The 16,154-nt window shown below is 39.5% G+C and overlaps 1 protein-coding gene across 2 annotated transcripts in view; it reads left to right on the forward strand.

Annotated features, from left to right (window-relative positions):
- GUCY1A2 (guanylate cyclase 1 soluble subunit alpha 2) overlaps nucleotides 1–16,154 on the forward strand; it is a 318,707-nt gene that overhangs the window by 291,531 nt on the left and 11,022 nt on the right. The gene's annotated exons all lie outside the window — the stretch shown is intronic.

The raw sequence follows: 16,154 nt of genomic DNA on the forward strand, positions 1-16,154 counted from the left end.
GTGTTTAGGTGCTTTCCATTAGCCTGTCTTCCAGGTCACTGATCCATTCTTCTGCCTCTTCTAATATACAGTTGACCCCCTGTATTTTTCATTTCAGTTACTGTATTTTTCCACTTTAGTTCTTTTTTCTATTTTCTACCTCTTGAAGTTCTGAGTTCATCCATTCTTTCCAGTATGGTGAACATCTTTATGACATCACTTTCAACGCTTTATCAGCTAGATTACTCATCTCCAATATCACTTCTTTTTATTAGGTTTTGTCTTGTTCTTTCATTTGGAACATTTTCCCCCTTTCCTTATTTTGCTTGACTTTCTGTGTTTTTATGAATTAGAAGAAAAATTACTTCTCCCAAACATAAGGGAATGGTCTTGTGTATTGTGCTTTGTGTAGACTGCATGTGCCTGGTGACTGTGGCAGACAGGGGTTTTGGATGTGACAGACTGGGGATCTTGGAGCACTCCTTGCTGAGGCTTTCCTGAAGGGAAATATGGAGCTATAGTGGGTGCAGGCCAAGGCGGTTCCAGGCTGTCTGTGCAGAGGGTGCCCTGGTAAGACAGCTGCAGTGGAAGTGGTTGCAAGCCAGGGGATCCTGGGAATCTCTGCACAAAGGACAACCAGGTAAGATGTCTAAAGTGGGTTCAAGCCAGAATGTTATGTGGCTTTCCATGCAAGGGGTGCCCTAACAAGGCAGCCGGAGCTGAGGTAGACACAGTGCTGCAGGGTGTTCTGGACAGGGTGCTCTCCAGGGTGTGCACATAGAAAATACCCTGGTAAGCTGACTGGAGCCTAAGTACCCTCTGAGTACACTGACTGGTACCCTCTGTTGGGGGTGCCCTGGTATGTCCTTTGGAGCCTAAGTGGTACTAGCTTAGAGCTGTAGTAGGCACTAACCAGGGATGCTCTCGAGGTGGAGGGGGAACATAAATAGTGATGCTCTTTAGCACTTCCAAACCAGAGTTCCAGCAGCTCCCCCACCCTCCCCGCCTCCATTACCCCACCATTTGCCAGGCTTCTAGGGCTGGTTCCTTTACATTCTAGTTGCCCTTTTAAATCAAAACTTTTTTGTACGTGGTCCAAGGTCCCTCAGGGGTATTCATCTCCACTGTGGTTTACAGTGTTGGGGTGGGGTTCCCATCCTTACCATGTTGCTGTTTCTCTTGCTCTTCTCTCTGTGGTCTACCTTTTGGTGTGCAGAAGCTGTCCAGTCAGCCCTCAGTTCTTCTGCAGGAGGAACTGCTCTGTAAGTAGGTGTAGATTTGGTGTGTTCATGAATAAGGTGAGTTTGGGGTCTTCCCACATCTCCATCGTGGACCAGGACTCTCTGCTGTCATTTCCAGGAAGGAATAGATCATCTTATTTCTGGACTTAATTCTCATATTTTATAAATTTTTCCATGTTGAATGATGTGTGATAGTTGGATTATAGGCCTCATCTGGAAATCCCAAAGAAACAATGTATTTGGTAATTTGGCCAAAGCCATTTTAAGCCATGACTCAGATCTGAACTAGCAATCAGCTTAATCCTACAAGTTTCTATTAGCAAAGGCCTCTTCCTGATGACTAAGTCATAGTAATGTGATTTTTAAAAACCTACCTATTTCCTTTGCAAATGCCCACATTTAACCAGAGATACATAATTATATACATGTTAATTAGGTTACTACAGACTTTCTGGCTTAAATGACACAAGTTTATTATCTTTCTGTTTTGTAGAACAGAATTCTAACATGGGTATCACTGGGCTAACATTGTCATTATGACTGCAATCTTTTCTGGAGTTTCTAGTTGATCATCTGTTTTCTTCTCAGCTTCTGGAGGCCACTTGTATTCCTTGGTTCATTGCTTCCCTCCTCCATTATCAAGTCAGGAATATTGCATCTTTATTATGCTGTTTCTATTCATCACATCTCTTGCTCCCTCTTCCACTTTTGAGGACCCTTGTGATTACATTGGGTCCACTGGATAATCCAGCCACCTGAATTCATCTTTGCCAGGTGTCCAAATATAATCCATTTCCAGACATTAGGCCATGGGCTTTTTTTTTTTTTTTTTCAGCACAGGAACTGTTTATTCTGCATGTAACAAGGGAAAAATCTCAGGACTAAATATGCCTAAAACTATAGCCCTGTCATTTTGTGCTGCTTTAACAAAGTGCCATTGTCTGGGCAGCTTATAGACAACATAAATGTATTTCTCACAGTTGTGGATGCCAGAAGTCCAAGATCACAGTGCCAGCATTGTTGGGTTCTGTTGAGAGCTTCCCTATGGCTTTCTGATAGCTTCTCTCTCATTTTGTCTTCACGTAGTAGAAAGAAAGAGTCCCATATGACTCTCATAAGGGCACAAATCTCATTCATGAGGTCTCAACCCTCACAAACTTAACCTAGTTCTAACTCCTTCCCAAAGGTCCCACTTCCTAATACCATCACATAGCGGGGTAGGATTTAAACAAATTAATTCATTCCATAACAAGGAATGAATTACACTTTTATATTTAAGAAGAAGTGGAGTCCTTTGCTTGAGAAGGATGTTAAGGAAAAGTTCTAAGAAACATGGAATTTTTATAGAGATGTCTGCAGACATAGTTACCCCCTGAATAATCTCTTAAAAAGTTGGGCACTCACGAGGTGTAATCCTTAACATCAATAGAAGACCAGCACCAAGCATAAGGCTCCACAAACCACGTTGTGCAGACCTGAGTTTGTTGTAGTGTATAGACCCTGTTCTCCTGTGTTCTGTACTAGGAATCTCATCTTGGTTCAGGGATACTTTGCTGTGTAATTTTTTGCAAACAGGATAATGTTTCTGGGTTTGGTCTCTTAATCTCTACAATGAGGTGGTGGTGACCAAGATGGTCTCAAAAATATCTTTTAGCCCATGTGTCTATTTTTCAGGTAAGAGGAAAGTGAGACTTTGGTTTAATAAGTCAACAAGAATGCATGGCTAGATAAGTGTGGAGTAGGAATTCAATTCATACTCTAGAGCCTTATGCTGGGCTGCCTGCATTCTTCTCCTTGGCTAAACCATCTCTGCTGGTCAGTGATGAATGATACAGAATGATAATCTCTGAATAGGACTTACCTTGATAAGTGGATTTTCTCTGCAAAAGAGTGGTGCAGAGAGCAAAAGGGAGGAAACCAGAATCAGGAAGGGGATCTTGTTCTTGTTCCTTGTCCTTGTTTCCTTTCCTCTTGCTACCCTGGAGTTTTCTTCATACTCAGGATGGTGAAGAAGAGGTATGTTCTTCTGAAAATATTTACTTGGTGTCTCCATACTTCTACCCACATCGGTTTCTCTAACTCTGGATCTGAACACAAGTGTATATTACAACGATGTGTCAAATACATTTCTCCATGTTAACAGCAAACTGTCTTTTGTTTATGGGAACTTGTCTCTAATGCATATAATAAAATCACTAATAATATTGGCAGTTTTCCAGAATGCACCTTTCTACTGTACTGAGATATGTGTGGAATAATAGAAGAAAGATGGTTACTTGTGTATATTTTTCTGTCCATGTAAATGTTAGCAGTTAGTAACACTAGTTCAGAACACTAGCTGGAAAATTTTCTATGCCTTTTGTTGGTATAATTACTATACAAGAAAGAGTTACTATATTTTAGATACTTAATCTTTATACAGATACTAAATGTAGGGGAAGATTCCCAAAAAGCTTCAGAAAATTCCTATCTAGTAGTTTACCTGTAGTTTTCTGTTTTTTAAAAATCAAAATGCTCATGCACTGGGCATTTGATGTTTAAAGAAAATGAGAAGTATTTGGCCCATTATTTTACACTGTCCTGTTAGTCTTTTAAGTGAATTTATTGATCATCTTATCCATCGTAGAAGCACCAAAACAGTAAACACTGTATTTTACAAAAAAAATAGTAATAACAATCAGTGAAGACAAATGACTTAATGGTTTTCCTAAAAGGAAAACTTGAGTTGTGCCTCAAGAACTATATTTCTACTTCAACATCACTCATCATAAGGGAAATACAAATCAAAACCAAAATGAGATTCTACCTCACACCTGTCAGAATGGCTAACCTTAACAACTCAGGCAACAACAGATTTTTTTTTCCATATATGAAATTTACTGTCAAATTGGTTTCCATCCAACACCCAGTGCTCATCCCAAAAGGTGCCCTCCTCAATACCCATCACCCACCCTCCCCTCTCTCCCACCCCCCATCAACCCTCAGTTTGTTCTCAGTTTTTAAGAGTCTCTTAAGGCAACAACAGATTTTGGCAAGGATGCAGAGAAAGAGGATCTCTTTTGCATTGTTGGTGTAGCCACTCTGGAAATGCAAGCTGGTGCAACCACTCTGGAAAAGAGTATGGAGATTCCTCAAAAAACTAAAAATAGAACTACCCGAACTACCCTATGACCCAGCAATTGCACTACTAGGCATTTATCCATGGGATACAGGTATGCCGTTTTGAAGGGGCACATGCACCCCCATGTTTATAGCAGCATTATCAACTATAGCCAAAGTATGGAAAGAGCCCAAATGTCCCTCTATGGATGAATGGATAAAGAAAATGTGGTATATATATATACAATGGAGTATTACTCAGTAATCAAAAAGAATGAAATCTTGCCATTTGCAACTATGTGGATGGAACTGGAGGGTATTATGCTAAGTGAAATTAGTCAGAGAAAGACAAAAGTCACATGACTTCACTCATATGAGGACTTTAAGAGACCAAACAGATGAACATAAAGGAAGGGAAACAAAAATAATATAAAAACAGGGAGGGAGACAAAACAGAAGAGACTCATAAATATGGAGAACAAACTGAGGGTTGTGGGAGGGGGGATGAGCTAAATGGGTAAGGGGCATTAAGGAATCTACTCCTGAAATCATTGTTTCACTATATGCTAATTTGGATGTAAATTTTAAAAAATAGAAAATTAAATTAAAAAGAAAATTATATTTCTACTTTTCTCATTAGAGATAGTAGCATTAATATTACCTTCTTAAATGTGCCAATAAAAGTCTCATCGAGCAAAATTGAATGATATATGAATTCTCAACCTGCACAAAATGTTAGAGACATAAATAAACTTTGAAATGAATTAGATCAAAATCTTTCTTTTTCCACGAGGACATTGAGAACCAGAGAATCTAAGTGATTTAACCAAGGTTATTAGCTAATTTTCTTCTATGTCACCTGGATGGAGGTGGGGTGGGAATGACACTAAGATTTAAGAGGTGAGATTTACATGGTTTATCAGCCTCTTCTCTTGTCTCATCTCTATTACTGCCTTGCCTTCTGTGGGACTGAAGTCATTAAAACTCTGTGTATATCTCCTTACAGTTTATCTAAGCTACTTCTACATCTGATTGGTTCAAGAATATAAAATATAGAGAACATAGAATTCCTTAAAATTGATTGTGGTCCTAATTTTTAAATAATGAAGCCAACAGAGAATTGTTCATTTTTCAAAATAAATGCGCATATTTTCTTTTTCTACTCTGTCCCTTAATAATGGACTTGTTTTTAAGAAATCGTTTTGATCAGAGACATAAAAACATGTGAGGCAATTATTTAACTGACACGAGTTGATACAGTTATCTTTTCAAATGTCTCATTTGATGTATCTTTTTAAAGTTCCATCAATAGACACGGAAAACATTTTAGTGTTTTGAATCTCTTGGTATTTAGTCTGTTGATGGAGTTTTTAGGCTGTTAAAGGTCAGAACTGATAACGTTCACAGAATCCAGTGGGGCAGAATCATGGTTTTGTTTGTTTGTTTGTTTTAAATTCAAGTTAGTTAACATACGTTGTAGTCTTGGCTTTAGGAGTAGAACCCAGTGATTCATCACAAAGTGCCCTCCTTAATACCCGTCACCCATTTAGCCCATCCCACCCACACCTCTCCTTCAGCAACCCTCAGTTCTCTATAATTAAGAGTCTCTTATGCTTTGTCTCCCTCTGTGTTTTTATCTTCTTTTTCCTTCCCTTCTCTTAGAGGTGGAATCATCTTTAGCTGTTTAGGATCCTGAAATTCATGAATTTAACAGACATTTGTTTTGCCATTCAAATAGGAAATGCATGCCAGAATGTACCCTCTCGCAAAACACCAGGTATGCAGACTATGGAATCCATAGTAAGCACACTTGGCTGTCAACATTTAACTCAGGATGCTTGCAGAAAAAAAATGAGTCACAGCATCAGCATAGGGCTCTCTGCCCTGTATTTTTCAGAGGACATACAGGAAGACTGTCCCTTTCTGAGGATTAACTTGAATTAAAAACCCATAAATTGATAATTCTACAGAATTGCCACAAAATCTGCAACTTCAAGTGTTTGTGACCTTAAAATACATACATATTTGGTGAGATCCTTCTTGCTGTATTTCATAGTGAGCTGGATTCTTACTGTCCTTATTTGGAAAAGAGTGTTATTTCCAGAGCATGAATTACTGAGTTTCAAGGGATTTTAGGCTCTCTAGCTGACTCAATAACTATAGTTGCATTGGGCCTGTCTTCAAACCACATCAGATCTCAGAGCAAAGAGCAATGAAGCACAAAGCAAAAATACAGAGACTTCCATTTCTTCCACTGAGTTGGAAAGATGAATAGGAGAAATTCAGGACCTACAGAACTCTTTAAAAAACATAAAGAATCTTCATCATTTTTTATTTTCATTTTTCAGAACTGTCATCTTTCTCCAGCATTCAAAGGCATAGTGTCTAAAGCCACCGTAATAGAGTCCAGATACTTTCCTTATCAAAAAGATATTCAGATAGATAATTAGCAACAGCAGAGACTTCTAATGTAACACAGCAGATAGATGCCTGACTTTATCATTAATATTTTCTCAAACAATAGTAAAATGATAGTAAAGGTGTAAAAGAAGTACAGCTCTCTCCCAACATACAAGGAATGGAAGAGAGCAAGATGGAGAGTGTATACGTAAGTGGTATTTGACTTTGTCCAGAGGACAAAGCTGAAGTCTAGGGTTCTGATAAAAAAGGTACCGGTAAGAGGCAATCATATTCACTCTAAATCTAGATATTGGCCAATTCACTCAAATACACGAACACAGAATGAGAGAAAGGAACTAACAAGAGGGTTAATTTACCAAGTACAACATATAATGGAGAAGATTTCCAGAATAAGTACAGGAAGTAGAAACCACTTCAACTATTTTAAGCAGGAAGAGATTTCATACAATGAATGATGTGTTTACAGAATCAATGAAATGGGACAAAGAGCAGATTCTAAACTGGATATCTCAAAATGATGCCTTACATGCAAAACTGGCTAGTTAGGCAAGCCCCTACCCCTGAGGTTGCCACTAGAGCTATGGCCACTCCCATTGCTGCCTTTGAGCATCAGGAAACTGAAAAGTGGATACATTCCAGTGATTAGGCAATTATGTGAGGAAGACACCAATAGGTGAGAAAAGCCCACTTTATGAGACTCAGGGAACTAGAAGCTGGAGACATCTTCTGCAAAATTCTAATCGTGACAGTCAGTGTTAACAGTTGCCAAAGGAAAATGGAGTCTACTTCACTTCTTCCATTTAAAATGGGCAAATTCATCTAACTGTAAGAACCTAATAATCACACACAAACAGTGGTAGGGCATTTGGGGAAATCTAGTTTTCTATCTGGGTAATGATGTGCTTACCTGTAACTCCATTACTAAGAAAGAATACAGTTGAGGGGACAAGTAACTTGATAAGGATATCAGAGGTTTGCATTCCTTGAGATTTTGAACCGAAATTGTTCTATATTTCGGCAAGTGAACATGGCGGGGGGGGGGGGGGTTAAGTAAAAGTCTACATACTGAACAGTGATATTTCTAGCTGATTTCCTTCCATTCAGCTTTCAAAATGCTGTAAGCTAGGTATGATGCAATGGGCATGTTTGCAACATTAGTACTTGGACAAATTAGCTGAAGGGAAAACCACTAAATATATTTTTTATTTGGGGAGCATAATGACATAGTCAGGGGAGACTCACAATTCCACAGTCTTACTACATTTATGACAAAGCCTCCAATCAGATTTTAATGGCTCACAGTTAAATAGAAGGAGACTTTGAGGAATATTAGTCATTTCTTGAATGCCTTTAATATGAAAGAGAAAGACCAAAACAAACAAGAAAAAAAAAGTTATTTAATGTCTGGAGAAGCATAAACAATACAGAGAACAACCACTAAAACCAAAAATCAATAAAAGATTGATTAATATTGTCATAGGTTTCAGATCATAATTAAGAGCACAGCACAGCAAAAAAGAAACAATCCTATAACATGAATGAGCTTTGGAAATTAAAAATGCCGTATGTGAACTTTTAAAATTCTATAGAAGAATGAAAAGGTAATACTGAAAGCAATCTCATAGAAAATACAAGAGAAAAATGAGCAAGTAGATCAGATAGAAAGGAAAACAAGTTGAAGGATCAATTTACCAAGCCCCATGTCTGATCAATTTACCAAGCCCCATGTCTGATTAAGCAGAAATCCAGAAAAAGAACACATATAGGAAAAACATAAGAAATCATCAAAGAATTAACAACAACAATAACAAAATTCCCAGAACTAAAACATCTAACTTCCTATGTTAAAATGTTCCACTAGGGGTCATTTTAATGATTAAAAAAGATGCATTGATGGAGTTGTGGTCCAAGATGGTGACGCAGGAAGACCCTAAACTCCCCTCCTCCATGGATGCACCAAACCTACACCTATTTATAGAGCAATTCCTCCTGAAGAACTGAGGGATAACTGAACAGTTTCTGCACAACAAGAGGTAGACCACTTAAGACAAGAGTAATGAAGGGATTGCCCACCTCCAATACTACCATTCACAGTGGGGAGGGATAGTACTGAAGAAACTGTGAGCATATTTGTCTGCGTTGTGGAAAATAAGAAAAGCTGTTGCTTAAAACGTAAACTAGAACATAGAGGAAGCATAACACAACCCAGACCCCTGCCATATGTTGGGGAACTACTGGGACTCTCTCTAGGTCAGAGGGGCTGATGAGGGCCACTGTTTGCATTCCTGCTCTAACTTGTTGGTGTGGACAGGACAGAGTCTGAGTGTAATAGCCAACCTGCTGCTTCTGCAAGCCCTGGATCCCTAGCCCACAAGAGCCCCAGATATCCTGGGACATTAAAAAAAAAGCCATGGTTTCAAATAACAACTAGAATATAAAAGATCCCGCCCTAGAGTATGGCCAGGGGAGTTGCTGGAACTCTCTCCAGATGGAAAAGGCTGGCAAATACTATGGTTTATATCCCCACCCCCTCACACACCTTGAGAGCAAAGACAAGAGCACTGTCCTGGCCTCCCTACTAGCCTACAACCTCAGTGACTCCTATGCTCCAAGTCCACACCAGCCTTACCTGTTCTACCTAGGCAACCCCCACATGGCATACAACAGGACACCCATGGTCCGTGATTACTATAGCTTCAGCCATCTCACCAAGGTGACAAAGATGCAAAGCACCCCGTAACATTCTATATCCACACCACATTGGTCCCAGACAACTTCCAGGGTGCCCCATAACCTCCTCATCCATGCCTGTTTTGGCTACAGCCAGCTGGCCAGAGGCCCTTGAGTGGAGTGCCACAGGACCCCCCAACACCTGCCTCTGATCCAACTGTTCTACTAGGTCACCTCCTGTGCAAAGCACTCAGGAAACCACCAGCCCACACCTATCTTGGCTCCAGCTATCCTGCCAGGGTACCCCTAGTGCAAGGCACTCCAAGACCCTTGGCTTGTACTCACTTCAGCTTCATGTGTCCTTCCAGGGGCCCTCTGCATAAACAGCCCCATGTCTCCCTGGGCAGTGCCCACTTCAGCTCCAGTCATTCCTCCAGGGTGGACCCAATTCAGAAAGCCTTGGGACTCCCAGCCCATGACAGATGCAGTTTCAACCAGCTAGCCAAAGTCAGCAGGCATATATAGTGTTTATAGGAGATGACCATATAAAGATCATTCCTTCAAGTTTAGAAGTACCAGTTCAGCCTAATTCATAGAAACAAACACAGAAAGTCAAGGAAAATGAAGAGATAGAGGGATATGCTTCACATGAAAGAATAAGACAAAACCTCAGAGAAAATAACGAAGTGAAATGGAGATAAGCAATCTGACAAGGAGTTCAATGTCATGTTCATAAAGTCGCTTATTGGACTGGAGAGAAGAGTGAATGAGCTCCGTGAGAACAAAGCAATAGAAAATATAAAAAACAACCAGAGTTGAGAAATACAATAACTGAAAGGAAAAATACACTAGAGGCAATCAATAATGATTTAGAGGAGGCAGAAAAGCAGATCAGCAATCTGGAGGACAAGGCAATGGAAAGCCCCCAAGCCAAACAGCAAAAAGCAAAAAAAGAATTTAAAAAATGAAGATATATTAAGGATCTCTTGGGCAACATGAAGTGAAAAAACATTTGTGTTGTAGAGGGTCACAGAGAAGAGAGAAAGGGGCAGAAAACTTTGATGAAATAATAGTGAAAAAAGCACACAGAGTTCTAAACAAGATAAACCCAAGGAGGACCACACCATGACTAAAGATAGAAAAACAACTAGTTATGTACTATGAAAACAATATAAGCCTAACTTCTACATGCCAAGGTTGATTCAGAATACAAACAGAAATAAAGGGTTTCCCAAACAAAACCTAAAGGACTTCATCACTAAACATGCCTTAGCAGAAATGTTAAAAGTGACTTATTTAAATGGAAAAGAAAAGGCCATAATTAGAAATAAGAAAATTGTTGGGGCATCTGGATGGCTCAGTCTGTTCAGTGTCCAACTTTGGCTCAGGTCATGATCTTGCAGTTTGTAAGTTCAAGCCCCACTTCAGAGCCTGGAGCCTGCATCAGATTCTGTATCTCCCTCTCTCTCTGCCCCTCCCTCTGTCTCTCTCTCTCTCTCTCTCTCTCTCTCAAAAAAAAAAAAAAACCAAGAAAATTATGAAAGAAAAAATCCCGTGATAAAAGCAAACACAGTAAAAATAGTAGAACAATCACTTAGAAAGCTATTATGAGGATTAAAACTGGAAGTACTAAAATCAATTACATCAAAAAAGTTAAGAGGACTCACAAAAGAAGATGTAAAATATGACAACGTAGACATGAAATGTGGAGTCAGAGAGTAATCTGCTGGAGAGAATGTGGAAAAGTGGAAAAAGCCACAGGGACTGAATTAAAAAGGGAGAAAGGAGAAAGGAGAGGGTTTAAATTCCATTAAGACTCTATAAACAGGGGGAGCACAGAGTCTGAAACTATGCAGGTCAATAACTGGTGGTGCTCTGGTGAGAAGGGCAAATCCCCGGAAGCAGTGTGAAGTCTGGAGTCTTTGGGCCACACGAGGAGAAGCAGTTTCCCTGCAGGGAGGACATCTGGTAGAGGCTGTGTGGCACCCCCATAGGCAAAGGCCCCAGTGGACCCTGGAGAACAACCACATTCCCTGGTGCTGGAACAAGGTCATTAAGGGTGAAGCCTGGTGCCAGATGTGTGTTGTGATTTTCCATAATCCCTGAAACGCTGCTGCTACACGATCATGTGAACTTTTTCTGGGGTGGGCTGGTACCCAGCCGCAGTCTCTAGGCATCAGCAGCGGCATGGTCTCATTAACATTCCTGGGTGCTGCCAGCACCCAGCCATTGCTCGGTGAGACTCTCCCACAGAGGGGCAAAACTGGTCAAAGCCACAGTCCCTCAGAAGTAAGGGGTTGGGAAAAGCAGCTGCATCTGAGATAGAACTCAGGAGGGAGGTGTTGCCTGGGGCTTGGTCACAAACCATGGAAAAGTGGGGAGTGGACAGAAGCCAAGGACAGGTGCATGACTGCTGATCAGGGAGAACAGAGTTCTGATACCAGGGACAGGGTAGCTGGGTGACACCATGTTCACCACTCTCACGTATTCACAGACACACCTGCAAGTGCCTCAACAATCCACCCCAATAAGCTAAGCAGTGCCATCTAGTGGAGAATAGAGCTGTTACACTAAGCCCCACCCAACTGGGCCAACTTCGCTCTTCAGGAACACAAGTCTCTCCACCTGCTTAGTTTAAGGGCTATAAATCAATTCATGGCTTGACTTCTAGGGGAAAACGATGTAATTCCAATTGTATTTCAGTCTGTTCCCTGGTCCATCTATTCAATTTTCTTATTTTCTCCTTTTTATTTCCTTTGTCTTGAATACAGACAGAAAAAATATTTTTATTTTAAATTTCAATTAAATATATATATTTTAAATTTTTTCTACTATATGTTTTACTTTTTTGTAAATTTTTCAAATTATATTTTACATCCATTATTTCATTTTATTCTATTTCAGTGTATTCATTTTTTTCAAATTTTCAAATGATTTCTTTCCCTCCCCCTTTTTCCTCTAATCTATCAAGACCCTTTCAACACCCAGACCAAAACACACCTTGAATCTAGCACCATTTATTTGATTTGTATGTGTGTGTGTTTTAATTTTAATTTATTTTAATTTTAATTTTTCTTTACCACATTAATTCCTTTTCTTAATTCAAAATATGAAATGAAGGAATTCACCCCAAAAGAAAGAGCATGAAGAAATGACAGCCAGGGACTTAACCAACACAGATACAAGCAAGATGTCTGAACCAGAATTTAGAATGATGATAGTAAGAATACTAGCTGGAGTTGAAAATAGATTAGAATCCCTTTCTGCAGAGATAAAAGTAGTAAAAGCTAGTCAGGATGAAATTAAAAAAATGCGATAACATAGTTGGCAATCTCTAATGATGCCACGGCGGCAAGGATGGATGAGGCAGAGCAGACGTTCAGCAATATAGAACACAAACTTATGGAGAATAATGAAGCAGAAGCAAAGAGGGAGACTAAGGCAAAAGAGCACGATTTAAGAATTAGATAAATCAGTGACTCATTAAAAAGAGAACAAGGTCAGGGACTCCTGGGTGGATCCATCAGTTAAGCGTCTGGCTTCAGCTCAGGTCATGATCTCACAGTCCATGAGTTCAAGACCCACATCAGTCTCTGTGCTGACAGCTCAGAGCCTGGAGCCTGTTTCTGATTCTGTGTCTCCCTGTCTCTCTGATGCTCCCCCATTCAAGCTCTGTTTCAAGAAAATAAATAAACGTCGGGGCGCCTGGGTGGCTCAGTCAGTTAAACATCTGACTTCGGCTCAGGTCATGATCTCACGGTCCATGAGTTCGAGCCCCGCTTCGGGCTCTGTGCTGACAGCTCAGAGCCTGGAGCCTGCTTCAGATTCTGTGTCTCCCTCTCTCTCTGACCCTGCCCTGTTCATGCTGTGTCTCTCTCTGTCTCAAAAATAAATAAACATTAAAAAAATAAATAAACGTAAAAAACAAATTAAAAAAGAAAAAAGGAACAATATCAGAATCATAAGGTCCCAGAAGATGAAGAGAGGGAAAAAAGGGAGCAAATCATAGTGGAAAACTTTCCTAACCTGGGGAAAGACACAGACATCAAAATCTAGGAAGCACAGAAGACTCCTATTACATTCAACAAAAACAACCATCAACAAGGCATATCATAGTCAAATTCACAAAATACTCAGGCAAGGAGAGAATCATGAAAGCAGCAAGGGAATAAAAGTCCTTAACCTACAAGGGAAGACAGATCAGGTTTGCAGCAGACCTATCCTCCTCAGAAACTTGGCAGGCCAGAAATGAGTGGCAGGATATGTCCAATGTGCTGAATCAGAAAAACATGCAGCCAAGTATTCGTTATCCAGCAAGGCTGTCATTCAAAATAGAAGGAGAGATTAATGTTTCCCAGACAAACAAAACTTAAAGGAGTTCACGACCACTAAACCAGCCCTACAAAAAATTTAAAGGGGGAGTCTCTGAGGGAGAAAAGACGAAAATACACACATACATGCATGCATACATACACACACATACATACATACGTACCAAAAGCAACAGAGACTAGAAAGGACCAGAGACCACCACCAGACACTCCAACTCTACAAGAAACATAATGGCAATAAACTAATATCTTTCAGTACTCACTCTAAACGTCAATGGACTAAATGCTCCAATCAAAAAACAAAGGGTAACAGAGTGGATAAGAAAACAAGATCCATCTATATGTTGTTTACAAAAGACCCACTTTAGACCTAAAGACACTTTCAGACTGTTGCCAAAAGAAAGCTGGAGTAGCCACACTTATATCAGAAAAGCTAGACTTTAAAATAAAGACTGTAATGAGAGATGAAGAAGGGCATTATATCATAATTAAGGGGTCTATCCGCCAAGGAGACCTAACAATTGTAAACATTTATGCTCCAAATGTGAGAGCACACAAATAAATAAATGAATTAATCAACACCCCACTTACAGCAATGCACAGATCATCTAATCAGAAAATCTAGAAGGAAACAATGGTTTTGAATGACACACTGGACCAGATGGACTTAACACATATATTCAGAATATTTCATCCTCAAGCAGTGGTATATACATTCTTCCCAGTGCACATGGAACATTCTCCAGAAGAGATCACATTCTGGAACACAAATCAGTCCCCAACAAATACAAAGAGATCAAGATCATACCATGCATATTTTCAGACCACAATGCTATGAAACTCAAAATCAACCACAAGAAAAAATTTGGAAAGACAACAAATACTTGGAGACTAAAGAACATCCTACTAAAGAATGAATTGGTAACCAAGAAGTTAAAGAGGAAATTTAAAAATACATGGAAGCCAATGAAAATGATAACACCACAGCCCAAAACCTCTGTGATGCGGCGAAGACGGTCATAAGAGGAAAACAGATAACAATCCAGGCCTTACTAAAGAAGGAAGAAAGGTCTCAGATACACAACCTAACCTTACACCTTAAAGAGCTGGAAAAAGAACAGCAAATAAAACCCCAACCAGCAGAAGGCAGGAAATAATAAAGATTAGAGCAGAAATTCATGCTATAGAAACCAAAAACAAAACAAAACAAACAAACAAACCCCCAAAAACCCAGTAGATCAGATCAATGAAATCAGAAGCTGGCTCTTTGAAAGAATCAACAAAACTAATAAACCACTCGCCAGTTTGATCAAAAAGAAAGAAGGAAAGGACCCAAATAAATAAAATCAAGAATAAAAGAGGAGAGATCACAACTAACATAGCAGAAATAAAAACAATAATAAGAGAATATTATGAGCAATTATATGCCAATAAAATGGGCAGTCTGGAAATAATGGACGAATTCGTAGAAACATGTAATCTACCTAAACTGAAACAGGAAGAAATAGAAACTTTGAACAGACCCATAACCAGTAAAGAAATTGAATTAGTAATCAAAAATCTCCCCCCAAAAACAGAGTCCAGGGCCAGGTGGCTTTCCAGGGGAATTCTACCAAACACTTGAGGAAGAGTTAAAACCCATACTCTTGAAGCTATTCCAAAAAATAGAAATGGAAGGAAAACTTTCAAACACTTTCTATGAAGCCAGCATTGCCTTGATTCCAAACCATAGAAAGACCCTACTAAAAAGGAGAACTATGGACCAATTTCCCTGATGAACATGCATGCAAAAATCCTCAACAAGATACTAGCCAACCAGATCCAACAATACATTAAAAAAATTATTCACCACGACCCAGTAGGATTTATACCTGGGATGTAGGGCTGGTTCAATATCTGCAAAACAATCAATGTGATACATCACATCAATAAAAGAAAGACAAGAACCACGCAATCCTCTCAATAGATGCAGAGAAAACATTTGACAAAATACAGCATCCTTTCTTGATAAAAACCCTCAAGAAAGTAGGGATAGAAGGAGCACACCTTAAGATCATAAAAGCCATATATGAATGACCCAATGCTAATATCATCCTCAAAGGGGAAAAACTGAGAGCTTTCCCCCTAGGGTCAGGGACAAGACAGGAATGTCCACTCTCACCACTGTTATTCAACATAGTATTGGAAGTCTTAGCCTCAGCAATCAGACAACACAAAGAAATAAAAGGCAACCAAATTGGCAAGGAGGTCAAACTTTGACTCTTCACAGGTGATATGATACTCTATATGGAAAACCCAAAAGATTCCACAAAAAAACTGCTAGAACTAATACATGAATTCAGCAAAGTTGCAGGATATAATATCAATGCACAGAAATCTGTTGCATTCTTATACAGCAACAATGAAGCAACAA

This window comes from Acinonyx jubatus, chromosome D1 (genome assembly GCF_027475565.1).
Source record: "Acinonyx jubatus isolate Ajub_Pintada_27869175 chromosome D1, VMU_Ajub_asm_v1.0, whole genome shotgun sequence".
Lineage (NCBI taxonomy): Eukaryota > Metazoa > Chordata > Mammalia > Carnivora > Felidae > Acinonyx > Acinonyx jubatus.